Genomic DNA, 12,209 nt, shown 5'->3' with positions numbered 1-12,209 from the left:
TGCTGTGTGGGCCTCCACTGGGGCATGAACGATGTATAATCTCTATAAGCAATGTTGAATATGTTTGATACATATGATGAATGTGCTATAATGGAAACACCATTTTTAGGGTTCATAGGATGGCAATGTTATGCTAAACACTTGGCCTAGTTTGTTTTGGCCTAGAAAAGACAGTATATAAAAAAAAGGACGCTCTCCTTGCACACAAGACCCCTGGGTTCCCCCCTCACTGGTCTTTCCCTGCACAATATTGCAGGTCACCCACAACCGCCCCCACTGCAGCACCAATCCCCTGTGCCTGCAGGGTATGCTTCTTTGGTAGTTATGCCACTAAAAGACAGGTTGATATTTCACAATATTCGTATGGCCTAACGAAGGCTAATTAATGAGTTTAGCTTGTAATAATGGGACCTGTTACCTGGGGTCTTTCAGATAAGGGGATTCTCAGTAATTTTGATTTCCATACTTAAAGGTGGCCATACACGTGGCGATCTGACGATGTTTCGTACGACCATCGGTCGCGCGAAACATCGTAAGATCCGCCACACACCATTCAGGGCTGAATCGGCAGGTAAGGAGGTAGAAACAATAGGATTTCTACCTCCTTCTGCCGATTCAGCTCTGAAGGGAGAATTTTGGTCAGGCGCCTTCTATGGCGCCCGATCAAAATTTTCAAACTTGTCCGATCGGCGAGTCGTCCGATATCGGCAGCTTCCTGCGATATCGGTCGACTCGCCGACATGCCATACACGCACCGATTATCGTACGAAACGAGGTTTCGTACGATAATATCGGTGCGTGTATGGCCACCTTAAGTCTAGTAAAAAGTCATTAAAGAAGATGGAAAGCTAAAAACTAAGTAAGCGTTATCAGAAAGGTCTATGTAAATGCAGCCATAAGCACTCACAGAAAAGCTGCACTGAGTATTTCTTGTCTCCTTTTTTGTAAAAAATTTATTTGGTATCAATCAGTTCTTTCCTTTCTCCCTTCTCCTGCTCCCCCTCTCATACGTATTCATAAGAATGCACTCCCCCCTCCCTTAGGAATATGTGATCTGAGCTACTAATGGCTAGAGCTGCAGCAGGAAGCTACCAAGACCACACTAAAATGGCAGCTGCAATCTTTAACAAACAGAGGGTTTTTCTAGGGCTCTTCGACATGGTAAAGCTTTCTGCTAAATAAATATAGTGTTCTAGGTGGCACTAAGGTGGCGAATCTATTGGCATTAAAATGCCAAAATTACTTTCCTTCTCCTTTTAAAACATTAAAATAGGACTGTTTTGTCTTATTTCATATATATATATTAGTTGGCCTCAAGTACAAGGTGCTGTTTTATTATTACAGTGAAAAGGGAAATAATTTTCTAAAATTAGAATTATTTGGTTGAAGTAATGAAGTCTATGGGAAATGGCCTTCCAATAATTCAGAACTTTCTGCACACTGGGTTTCATGATAACAGGTCCAATACCTGTACAATGCACATGACACTAAAATACCATGGGGCAGATTCATCAAAGTACGAGTTCGAATCCCGAAATGGGTAAAATTCGGATTAGATACGATAATTTCTGATGATCAAAAATGTGTTTTACAAGGAATTAGCTGAGAACACACAGGACACTTTGTTGTCCACTGTAAGTTGCTTCTGGCTCAGGGCGAAATAACGTCTGAAAATACCTATGTACTGAAGGGAATCTGAATCACCACTGGTAAAATATTAATAAATAATTGTGCAAAATGCCTCTTCATGTTTTTTGCAGGATTACACAAGTAAACTGGCAGCATTTCAGATTCACTTAAGGCACCTATCATCCTAAATTTGCTTCCACCACCAGAGGTGCGGGCTAATTTACCTGCTATTCTTTGTTCTGACTTTTGAATTGGTGTACAGATGCTGTAATGCTCTGGCAGGAGTAGTACAGATAGGGTCTATGTATTAAAAGGTTCAAGTTATATGTAATAAAAGGCACAAAGTTTGCTCAGGTGCAGTAGCCCACAGCAGTCAATAAGATGTTTGCTTTTATACAGGTGATAAATAAGTGCTACCTGCTGATCGGTTGCTATGGGATATTAGACCAGTAGCAAAGAGCATTCAATAGCACAGCCTTACATGTATTGATGGTACAGGTATGGCATCCGTTATCTGGAAACCCATTATCCAGAAAGTTCCAAAATATGGAAAGGCCATCTCCCATAGACTCCATTATAAGCAGATAATTTTAATTTTTAAAAATGATTTCCTTTTTAATAATAAAACATTACCTTGTACTTGATCCCAACTAAGATACAATTAATCCTTATTGGAGGCAAAACAATCTTATTTGGTTTATTTCATGTTTAAATTACTTTTTAGTAAATTTAAGGTATGGAGATCCAAATTATGGAAAGATCCTTTATCCGGAAAACCCCAGGTCCTGAGCATTCTGGATAACAGGTCCCATACCTGTATCATGTCCTCTAGAACCCCAAAAGAGCAAGTGGCAAGGGTAATCACTTTAAGTAACTTTAGGTTGTCTGTCAAGTCAACAACTTGGGTCCAGAAGTTGTGGCTATAGGGCCATGCCAAAATCATGTGAAAAATATCGACTCCAGGGTCTCCCCGTCTGGCACATTAGTCATCGTGGGTATGTCTGGAACAACAATTACAACGTGGCATAGGAGGTGTGTTCCAGTTCAGGTGGTAGTATCCAGCAGATAACTGTTCACTTGTTTTTATTTTAACAACTTTTCCTTGATGCCCTTCCTGTTGTTGCAGTAGAGGGGCAGGGTGCTCAAACTGAAACATTATCTCGCTTTTGCACATAGTTGCTGATGAGGGGATTCTCCTTGATAAAATAACCCCAAGGTAAGGAGTAATCACACACACAGGTCATATCCAAATAATGCTTTCCAAGGATATACAAATTTTGGTTCAGTGAAAGAAAACAACATATTTTTTAAATATAAATGTATATATACACACACACACACATACACCAAGGCTTTTGTTTATTTTGGTACAGAGTTTTTGATACAGATTTTGAGTACAGAGCCACCTGACTTTGTATACATATTATAATGATTTCAAACATAAATAATAGGGAAGTACACAATGAATGTAAAGCGGAATAGTGCTGTGCTGTTTGACAATCTAAATTCTTTGCATGTATTGTGTATCTGACAATATCCTTGGGTGACCTCCGGAGGTCTCTTTTTTGTAAAATTATTGTCTGGCAATTATTTTATGTTCAGAACATCCTCTAGTATTATTTTTAGTACTTTATTCTACAATTTTGATCTGAATGTTAGTTTTCTGCATTGAAACATATAATCAATATCTGAACATTTGTCAGAAAAATACTAAAATCTGAATGTATATGGCCTGCTTAAAGAAGGAAAGACATTTTGGCATTTTACTGCCAATAGATTAGCCACAATAGTGCAAGCTAGAACGCTATATTTATTCTACAGAAAGCATTACCATACCTAAGCAAACAGCCCTAGAAGCTCCCTCCGTTTGTTTAAGATAGCAGCTGCCATTTTAGCTTGGTCTCTTTTTATCTTCCTGCTGCAGCTCTATCCCTTGGTAGCTCAGATCACACATTTTTATTGATACAGTGTTTATGGCTGTATTTACATAGAACTTTCTGATAAAGGTTACTTAGTGTTTACCTTTACTTCTCCTTTAAGGGCTCTTGCACACGGGGAGATTAGTCGCCTGCGACTAATCTCCCCAAGTTGCCTTCACCTGCCATCCCACTGGCGACAATGTAAGTCGCCGGTGGGATGGCACACGCGGCGGCGCGATTTCGGGAAATCGGCGAAAAAGACTCGCAAGGCTTTTTCGTCGATTTGCGCAAAATCGCGCCACCGCGTGTGCCATCCCACCGGCGACTTACATTGGGATGGCAGGTGAAGGCAACTCGGGGAGATTAGTCGCCCGCGAACAGGGAGTTTTGTCGCGGGCGACTAATCTCCCCGTGTGCCAGAGCCCTAAGGCTTCTGGGTAATACAGTGCATTCTAGTGATTGTCGGATAACAGAAACAAATTGGAACAATTCCCAGGGCACACTAAACACTAGAACACAAAGAGAAATGTATACCCCATTCAACAGTTAATTGCATGAGACGTACAATACAGATTTAGATTTCATTCATTGTATAACTTTATGCCTCTGCTTAGGAGGAGCTCATAAAAAAATGTTCCTTGCCAGTGTGTAGCTGCTGGAATGGTTATCAAGTTAAGCAGCACCTTAGATGGTCGGACATTGATTATTCCGTTAATACAGTTGTCACTGGAGAATTATTTTGCTTAGCCAAGCAGTAATGAAGACACTGCTAGATAGGTTAAATGGATAGCCAATTTCTTTCTATTATTTGCTTTTTTCTGTGCAGAAGAGTTGTGTTTTAGTATACACTAAATCACTTTCCCATTCTCTTGGTATGCTATTGCATTTCAACTAGCTGCAAGAATGTTGTGGCCACTGAAAGGGGTTCCTGATTATGGAAAGCTACACAGGTTGTGTGTTGCACCAAATTTTAGCCAGAAAGAAGAGAGAGGCAAAGGGTCCCCATAAAAGTTCGCTAAGAATGAGAGCAATGTAGGCAGTATGGTAGGAAAATAGAATGGAGCAGTGGTGTGGCTGAGCTGGGAATCTCTAGTAGTTGGCAGTTCTTCAGATTGGTTTTACACAACACTCACCTGTGTGCATAAATCGCTTACTGCGTAGAGTGACAGTCCCTAATCACTGATGTTACTTGTGTACACATTTGCTTAGCACCCAAGGTGCCTTTGTTCCTTTGGGATGATCACATGCTATTGTGCTTAGCTGGATCAGTTTCATAAACATGTGGATACAGTATATTCTTGTCTATTAGGTATACAGCCAGTAAAATCACAAATGAAAATCTAGCTACATCAATTATGATTTAAAAATAGAAAAAAAACTTCCTACATGAGGATTTTTGACCAGAGTTATAAATACAGACAGGACTTTGATTAGGCCAAGCAAAAAACATGTTTGCAGATACCAGATGTCATAGGTCCAAGTAAAATGTTATGATTACATGACATGATTAAATGACACGATTACTCTTTACAAATACATTAGAGGGCATTACAGGCAGATAAGGGTTGTTCTTTTTTCCTATAAAAACAATCAATACACCAGAGGTCCCCCTTTAGATTAGAGGAATGGAGCTTCCATTTGAAGCAGCGTAGGTGGTTTTTCACAGTGAGGGCAGTGAGGTTGGGGAATGCCCTTCCTAGTGATGTGGTAATGGCAGCTTCTGTTAATGCCTTTAAGAGGGGCCTGGATGAGTTCTTGAACAAGCATAATATCCAAGGCTATTGTGATTCTAATATCTACAGTTAGTATTAATGGTTGTATATATAGTTTATGTATGTGAGTGTATAGATTGGTAAGTATAGGTTGTGTGTGCTGGGTTTACTTGGAAGGGTTGATCTTGATGGTCTCTGGTCTTTTTTCAACCCTCTGTAGCTATGTACATGATAAAAAATAAAATTAATACAAATGCATAGATTCCTGGTAAGTAGAAATTGCATGATATTGTCATGTGTTTTTAGTCATGGTAAACCGTGCTTGTAAATAAATCAGTGAGTAGAAGTCTGTTTCCTGCATGTTTTCTAGTACAGTGCCGTCCAACTGACCCCCCTCTGTGTGGCCCCCCACCTGTCTGGCTGCTTTGATGGCTTACTCTTGTGTAAGCTTTAAATGGTATTAGTACTGTGATTAACTGCCCCCCCTGCATGGTTCTCACCTCAGATTCAGGCTGCAATCAGGCTGTATTGTTTAAATATGTAATTCCCTGTGTTGTTCACACCTTTTAATCTCTGCATTGTTCACCCCCTGCAGTGTTCACACCTCAGGCTCAGGCTGTAATCACCCCCATTGTTCACCTGTTCACACCTCAGGAGCAGTAGAAACCCACAAATAATCCCTGCACACTACAAAAAGAACATATACTGAGGTGGTACTTCAGTTAAAAAGTTTTTTTAATATATAGTTATTGTGCAGACTGTAGGAGCATTGCCAGCATTGTGTCACTGTAGGCTGCCTGTGTGTGCCATACACACAGGCATCATAGGGCAAGCAGAGTATGGCACACACAGGCAGAGTATGGCACAAACCAGCCAAGAATGGCACACAGTGAAAGTATGGCAGGGTAGGGAAGGCAGAGTATGGCGCACACAGGCAGGGTAGGGAAGGCAGAGTATGGCACACACAGGCAGGGTAGGGAAGGCAGAGTATGGCACACACAGGCAGGGTAGGGAAGGCAGAGTATGGCACACACAGGCAGGGTAGGGAAGGCAGAGTATGGCAGGTTTTTGCTGTACTATAACCATTAATATGGGTATGGTCATGTGATAACATGGGTGTGGTTTCAAGTGGGTGCGGTTTCAAAAAGGGGAGTGGCCAAAACTGGCTTCCATTATCGGCCCTCCACCACGTAGGTCGGAAAAATTCCGGCCCTCGGTACAACAGAAGTTGGACAGCACTGATCTAGTAGGATACCAGGCTGTGGAGCTTATCTCTACTTCTCACAGATTCAGCACTTTTGCATTGTTATTTTGTTTAGGCCGGTAGTGCTAAATTACATCCTGTGAACCTTGGATGAGACTAAAAGGATTTCACCCATGTGTATGATCTTACATTTGTTTTGCCCTAGCTATAGGAAACTTGTCAGTATTTGCTGCCAAAGCACATTTAAAATTATGACTGAGAGATTTTTTAGGTGACTTAAAGGACAAGTAACACCAAACCGTTTTACATTTTGACCACATGAGGCCAATCTAGTTCTGGATTTCTTGGGAACATGGATGGGGTTTGGTTGGATCAGAAGCTTGGCTAGTAACTGTGGTTTTGGCCAAACAGGGCTTGGTCCATTTTGTCCCTTATTTGAGAATTCAGATGTTGGGAGGTAGGTATATTTAGAAAGTCTCTGGAGAAGTCCTGCTAAGCTATATGTGTTCCTGAATACAAACTTAATGTTTTCTAGAAAGGACTGATAATTTGTCTAAGTTAAATGGAAGTGACCTGGGTAATGTAGGGGTACCATGCCTGGCACAATTCTGCTTTGGTTGAATTGCAGCTCCAGGCATCTACTACCAGCCATTGACACCTGATATTTCCCCTTGTGTGCGCTTCCATTCAAGTGAATCAAAGGTGACGGGACAATTTAGACTGCCTTATTAATTAGGGCATTGGCAAGGAATGATATTTTTGAATGCCCGATAATACCCTTCTTTAGTAAAGTATTGTAATCGCTTCAAGCACGTCAGTAGAAACACATTAATGCTCACAAATGTAGTTGTTGATTACAATGTTTTATAATGGAGGGATATTTTCAGGCAGTACCCCCTAAAATTACCCTGTAGAGCTCTGGGATTAGTTGTAGAGAAGGTTTTCTTATTTTCTGCTCACCTATATGCCCCCATCAAATTTGTGTTTAATTTGTGCAATAGCAACATTTATGTGTGTGTGTAATTAAAAATTTAAAGGAAAGCTGTATTTATTTTTCCTCCAGACCAAACTGCCCAAGAGCCCTGATTTTTCTGTAACACGCTTACATGAAGATTTTATCTGGCTACACGACTCTCTCATTGAGACTGAAGACTATGCAGGATTGATTGTAAGTATTCCAAATGAGCAGCAGCCTTGAAGTGCACTGAGCATTACATTGGAATGAAAGCGGTTGTTTCTGAAGGGCACATTGCACAGGGCACTGTTGTTGAGAGAGCAGCTTTAAGATAAAGGAATGAGCCAATTAATGACCTGTTACCCACTGCTGACCAAGTGTATCCGTGCATTTTCCTTACTGTCTCCCTTCTGTCTGTAGCTGCTTTTTTGTATAGTACAAATTACACAATTCTGCCTTGTTAACTGCAGTAATAATCTTAATGTGTTTAGTCCATTAGTGAAATAGTCTTTACATTTTTACATTATAATTTTACATCTTTACATTTTCTTTAACCTGAGTGTAGCTTTTTCCTGTGTAAAAATCACTGTTCCCTGTTCTAACATGGTCAGACTTTAGCTGTTGTAATGGACCGTTCCACAGAAGTAGGAACCAGTGCAAAGTCTGCTGATGAATACAAGCAAAATTGGGTCATAAGTCATCCCAATTTTTCATTTGTGTGCCAATTTACCACAGGGTGATCTGCCTGTCCCTTTGCTGGGGCATGCAAACAATGGCACAGTTTGTTCAGAAATGGGCTAGAAGTATTTAAAAATCTTTGTTGTTTCCATCTTTTGTTTTTATGGCCCTAAAGTGCAACACTTTATTTTTTTTAACTAGCTTTTTTTCTTCATTTCTTAACAGATTCCCCCAGCCCCAGCAAAACCCAGCCCAAGATTTTGATGGGCCCCGAGAAAAAATGCAGAAATTGGGAGAGGGCGAAGGTTCCATGACTAAGGATGAATTTTCCAAAATGAAACAGGAATTGGAAGCGTAAGGACTAATTTTCCCAATGTGTTTTTTTCCTGAGAAACAGGCTATATAGACAACATCTGTTGACTCTGGCATTTGTCAGATTAAAGGTGTAGTTCACCCTAAAGTTAACGTTTTAGACAAAAACTAAACTAAGATAGGATATGGAGCATTGAATAGCTAATTCTGAAACTCCCATTATATGTCTCTGCAAACAAGCTTGAATGGAGAGTGTGTGTTCAAATTCACAGGGTTTATTGTTCATTTTCAGGGGCAGTGTTGTGTTAAGTTAAATGGGTACTTCACCTTTAAATTACCCTTTAGTACAGTGTAGGCAGTAATATTCTAGGACAATTTGCAGTTTAAAACATTTAGCTTTCTGTCCATTAGCTCTCAAGTTTGGAATTTCAGCAGCATTCTGGTTGCTAAGGCCCACTTGCCCCTAGCAACAAGTTAGTGGTTGATTAAGCAACAGGAATATTCGAGGGCCTGAAAGGATAAATTAGAAAAAGTAACAATAAAATTCTATCCTTATTGCAGCATGCAAATGGATCACCGCCATTTGCATGCTGCAAAGAGGCAGAAGACAAGGAGAAAGGCAAAAACTATACTTTGCGTTACTTTGGCTGAGAATATAGCCGAGGGATCAGCTAACTGCAGAAGAACTTGGTCCAGCTGATCAGAACACCGGTGCTCAGGGTTCTGTGTTGTGCTTGAGGCCCAGGTGTATTTGCTTTTAAATGGAAAGGAGTGTCATAACATAGATTCTTATATAAAACATCCCATGTGCTACAAGGATGCCAAGATTGTTGAAATCATGGCCTGCCTGCTGTGAAATGTAACTGGCAGCATTCTTGTCCAGCCAATACCCCTTAATGAATGTAGACCTGGACTGTAATGACATGAAATGTATTTTTAATGAAGAAGTTGATGTTTTCTAGGTGCTATCCAGTTGCACTCTGCCTGAATTGTAAGGGAATCCCCTGCCGTTGACGTATTGTTCACTTTCCTCTCGCTGTGCAAATCTATTTGTCTTTCTTTGTATTGAAAAATTCTACCATTTCTGTCTCTTTCAAAGAAACTGAGGCATTTGTAGTTCTATGTGTTACGTCAATAAAGAAAGGAAAGTACCTCTACTGTGCTAAAAGCACTCTGTTTTAATGCAGTAACAAGCATTACATATATAGTATCTAAAGTATAAATTTCTTACATATATAAAATCTAAGTATTGCTGTTACTTCCTCTTTAAAAGAGAAGGAAAGGTAAAAACTATGTAAGCTTTATCAGAAAGGTCTATGTAAATACAGCCGTAAGCACTCCCAGAAACACTGCACTGAGTTCTCTGTCAAAAGAAACAGGATTTGTTGTCTCTTTGTTTTCCTGTGCCAGAGACACACAGCTCTCTCCCCTCTCCTTCTCCCCCCCTCCCTCAAGAATGCTAAGAACTCCCTCCCCCCCGTAGGAATGTGGATCTAAGCCAATCAGCAGGAAGCTTCCTCATAGTCTTACAAACTAAGCATGTACACTGGTCTTGGTCTTGGTGCAAGAGCGAGGCATTATGGGAACTTTCTTTACAGAGCTCATCGTATTTTTTTCCCATGAAGCTTCTGATCATCTAAACGGGAGAATAATGGGGAGACCTAAGGGCACTATTAAGAGAACTGAAGGAATGCCTGCAGCTGGAGATTAACTCTTTCTTAGCCTTTCCTTATCCTTTAAGACCCCACATAACTTATAATAGAATTAAAGCTATGAGTATACATGATTTTTCCAGTCACTCTATTATTGTCATACATACATATGCCATACATGCATAGCAGAGAGTATATATGTATTAACTCTCAAATCTTACTATAACTAAACTTCATATGGGTCCCTCTATCCGCTGCATTGAGCCACATTAGGGCAGCCCCCCTTCAGTTTGGGAACTGGTACTCTAAGGTTCAGTAACAATTTTCATACATCTCTGTGAATTATATTTTAGAATAGGGGGCGTATTTGTGTGCTTCTGAGAACTAAAACTGCACAATGATTGGTTTATTTGGCAGACACTATTTAACAGATGTTGTTATTGGCACAAAGCAGAGTTGATCTTTAGTTACCCATTCTTTTCTCTACAGTTTTGTGTGGAGCTGTGTCTATCCATTCTGCAGGGACCGGGGATGCCTGCCCATGCATTTTTGGAATGTGTAGTTCTGCCAGGTGTTTACATCCGGACACTACTGGGCTGCCAAGCAGTGTCCTACTTTAGCTTCTCATATCAACCCTTTTTTTTCTCTTTTCTGTAAATTGAACTTGCATTTCACAAGTAAACAAGTCAGATCTTGGCTAGGGCATACACATAGCATACCTGTAGTGGAAAAATGTCTAAATTTATTAGCTATGTTTTACAGCTGTGACTTTAAAAGAGATATCTGCCTGCTGTTGTTGGACTTCAGCTTTCATTAAACTGCTTTCAGTATATTTCAAATAAGGGGATCCGGTTTACATTTTTTTTTTTTTTACCAAGGCCTCATATTTATTGCTAAGAGAACCCCTAGTTTGCAGCCTTGTTCCCCAACCTGTGGTGTAACTAATGCCATAATTTCATAGTATTCTGTACTAGCTCCCGTTCATATGAATACATGCAACGTATTAGTAAATAAGTGCTTTAGCCACGCAATAATTTCTACTCTCATTCTGTACCATTTAAGGTAAAATATATTCATGATTAGCCATAACTGTCAATGGCAGTTTGGGGCTTAGGAGAACCCCAGGATGGTGTTTCTTTCTCTACATCCCAGAATCTGACATCCTTTGTTGTGTTTGCAGTGAGTATTTGGCAGTGTATAAGAAGACTGTGGCAGTGCATGAAGTTTTCCTGCAGAGGATAGCATCGCACCCTATTTTATGCAAAGACACCAACTTACACATTTTCCTAGAAATTACCAAGATGTGAGTGCTTCTCCTTTTTTTTGGCAGTGTTTTTGTTAGTACAGTTCAGTTCACAGTTCAGTAAATCCTATATTATGCTTGCACTTCTGCACTTTCCTACCCTTATGTGATTCAAGTACTTTACTACCAGCAAGTCATACTGACACCAATTCAAAGATACTTTCTGGCATTTTGTCCCCTACATGGGCAACAAAGTGTATGATGTGTCATTGCCCTAAAGTTGAAATAAATTACTTGTGCATATTAGCAGTTGTATAAATTAAAGCAGGCCGTATATTATGAGATCTGCTCATTTGGGGATTTTGACAAAAAAAGCAGATATTTCCCCAATATGCCCACCTCAAGGTGGACAGATTTAAGCTGGCAATTCTGCCCCTCCAAACCAATTCTGGGACCCTCTATCCGGCCAGATGTTGATTGGAAGTTTGATTTTCCCTAGGATCAGCTAGGACTTAAAGCCGGCCTTTCATTACAAGATCCACTTTTTTGGTGAGGTCCCCAAACTAACTTATCTTCCTTTATGTACTCTGGATATAAAAAGACTACATGTCTCTGCAAAATGGCAGCTTTTTCTTAAATAAAAAAATAAACGAAGATAAATTCTGTCAGAACATAATCAACCTTTATTGCAAAATTGCCATCTATACGAAAAGATTGAAAAGAAATAAAAAATAGTTTAATAAAAAATAAAGGAAAAAATAAATCCTACAAAAACCTGGTTGCATTACTGGGCACACCCACTAAACTAATACTTGGATGAAGCACCTTTTGGTTTCATTATAGATCCTCCTTTTATGAAGCCAATGCTTTGTTAATTTAGATGTATGCTTTGAGTTTTTACATAG

General features: G+C 39.9%; 1 pseudogene across 1 annotated transcript in view; it reads left to right on the top strand.

Moving 5' to 3' along the window:
- Positions 1-12,209, top strand: part of LOC116410846 — a 51,614-nt pseudogene that overhangs the window by 2,464 nt on the left and 36,941 nt on the right. The window contains exons 2-4 of the transcript XR_004222673.1: positions 7,528-7,632; positions 8,323-8,451; positions 11,242-11,368. The product of XR_004222673.1 is annotated as a sorting nexin-5-like (transcript). The remainder of the gene's footprint in view (positions 1-7,527; positions 7,633-8,322; positions 8,452-11,241; positions 11,369-12,209) is intronic.

This window comes from Xenopus tropicalis, chromosome 5 (assembly GCF_000004195.4).
Source record: "Xenopus tropicalis strain Nigerian chromosome 5, UCB_Xtro_10.0, whole genome shotgun sequence".
NCBI lineage: Eukaryota > Metazoa > Chordata > Amphibia > Anura > Pipidae > Xenopus > Xenopus tropicalis.
This window is presented reverse-complemented; position numbering and strand designations above follow the sequence as displayed.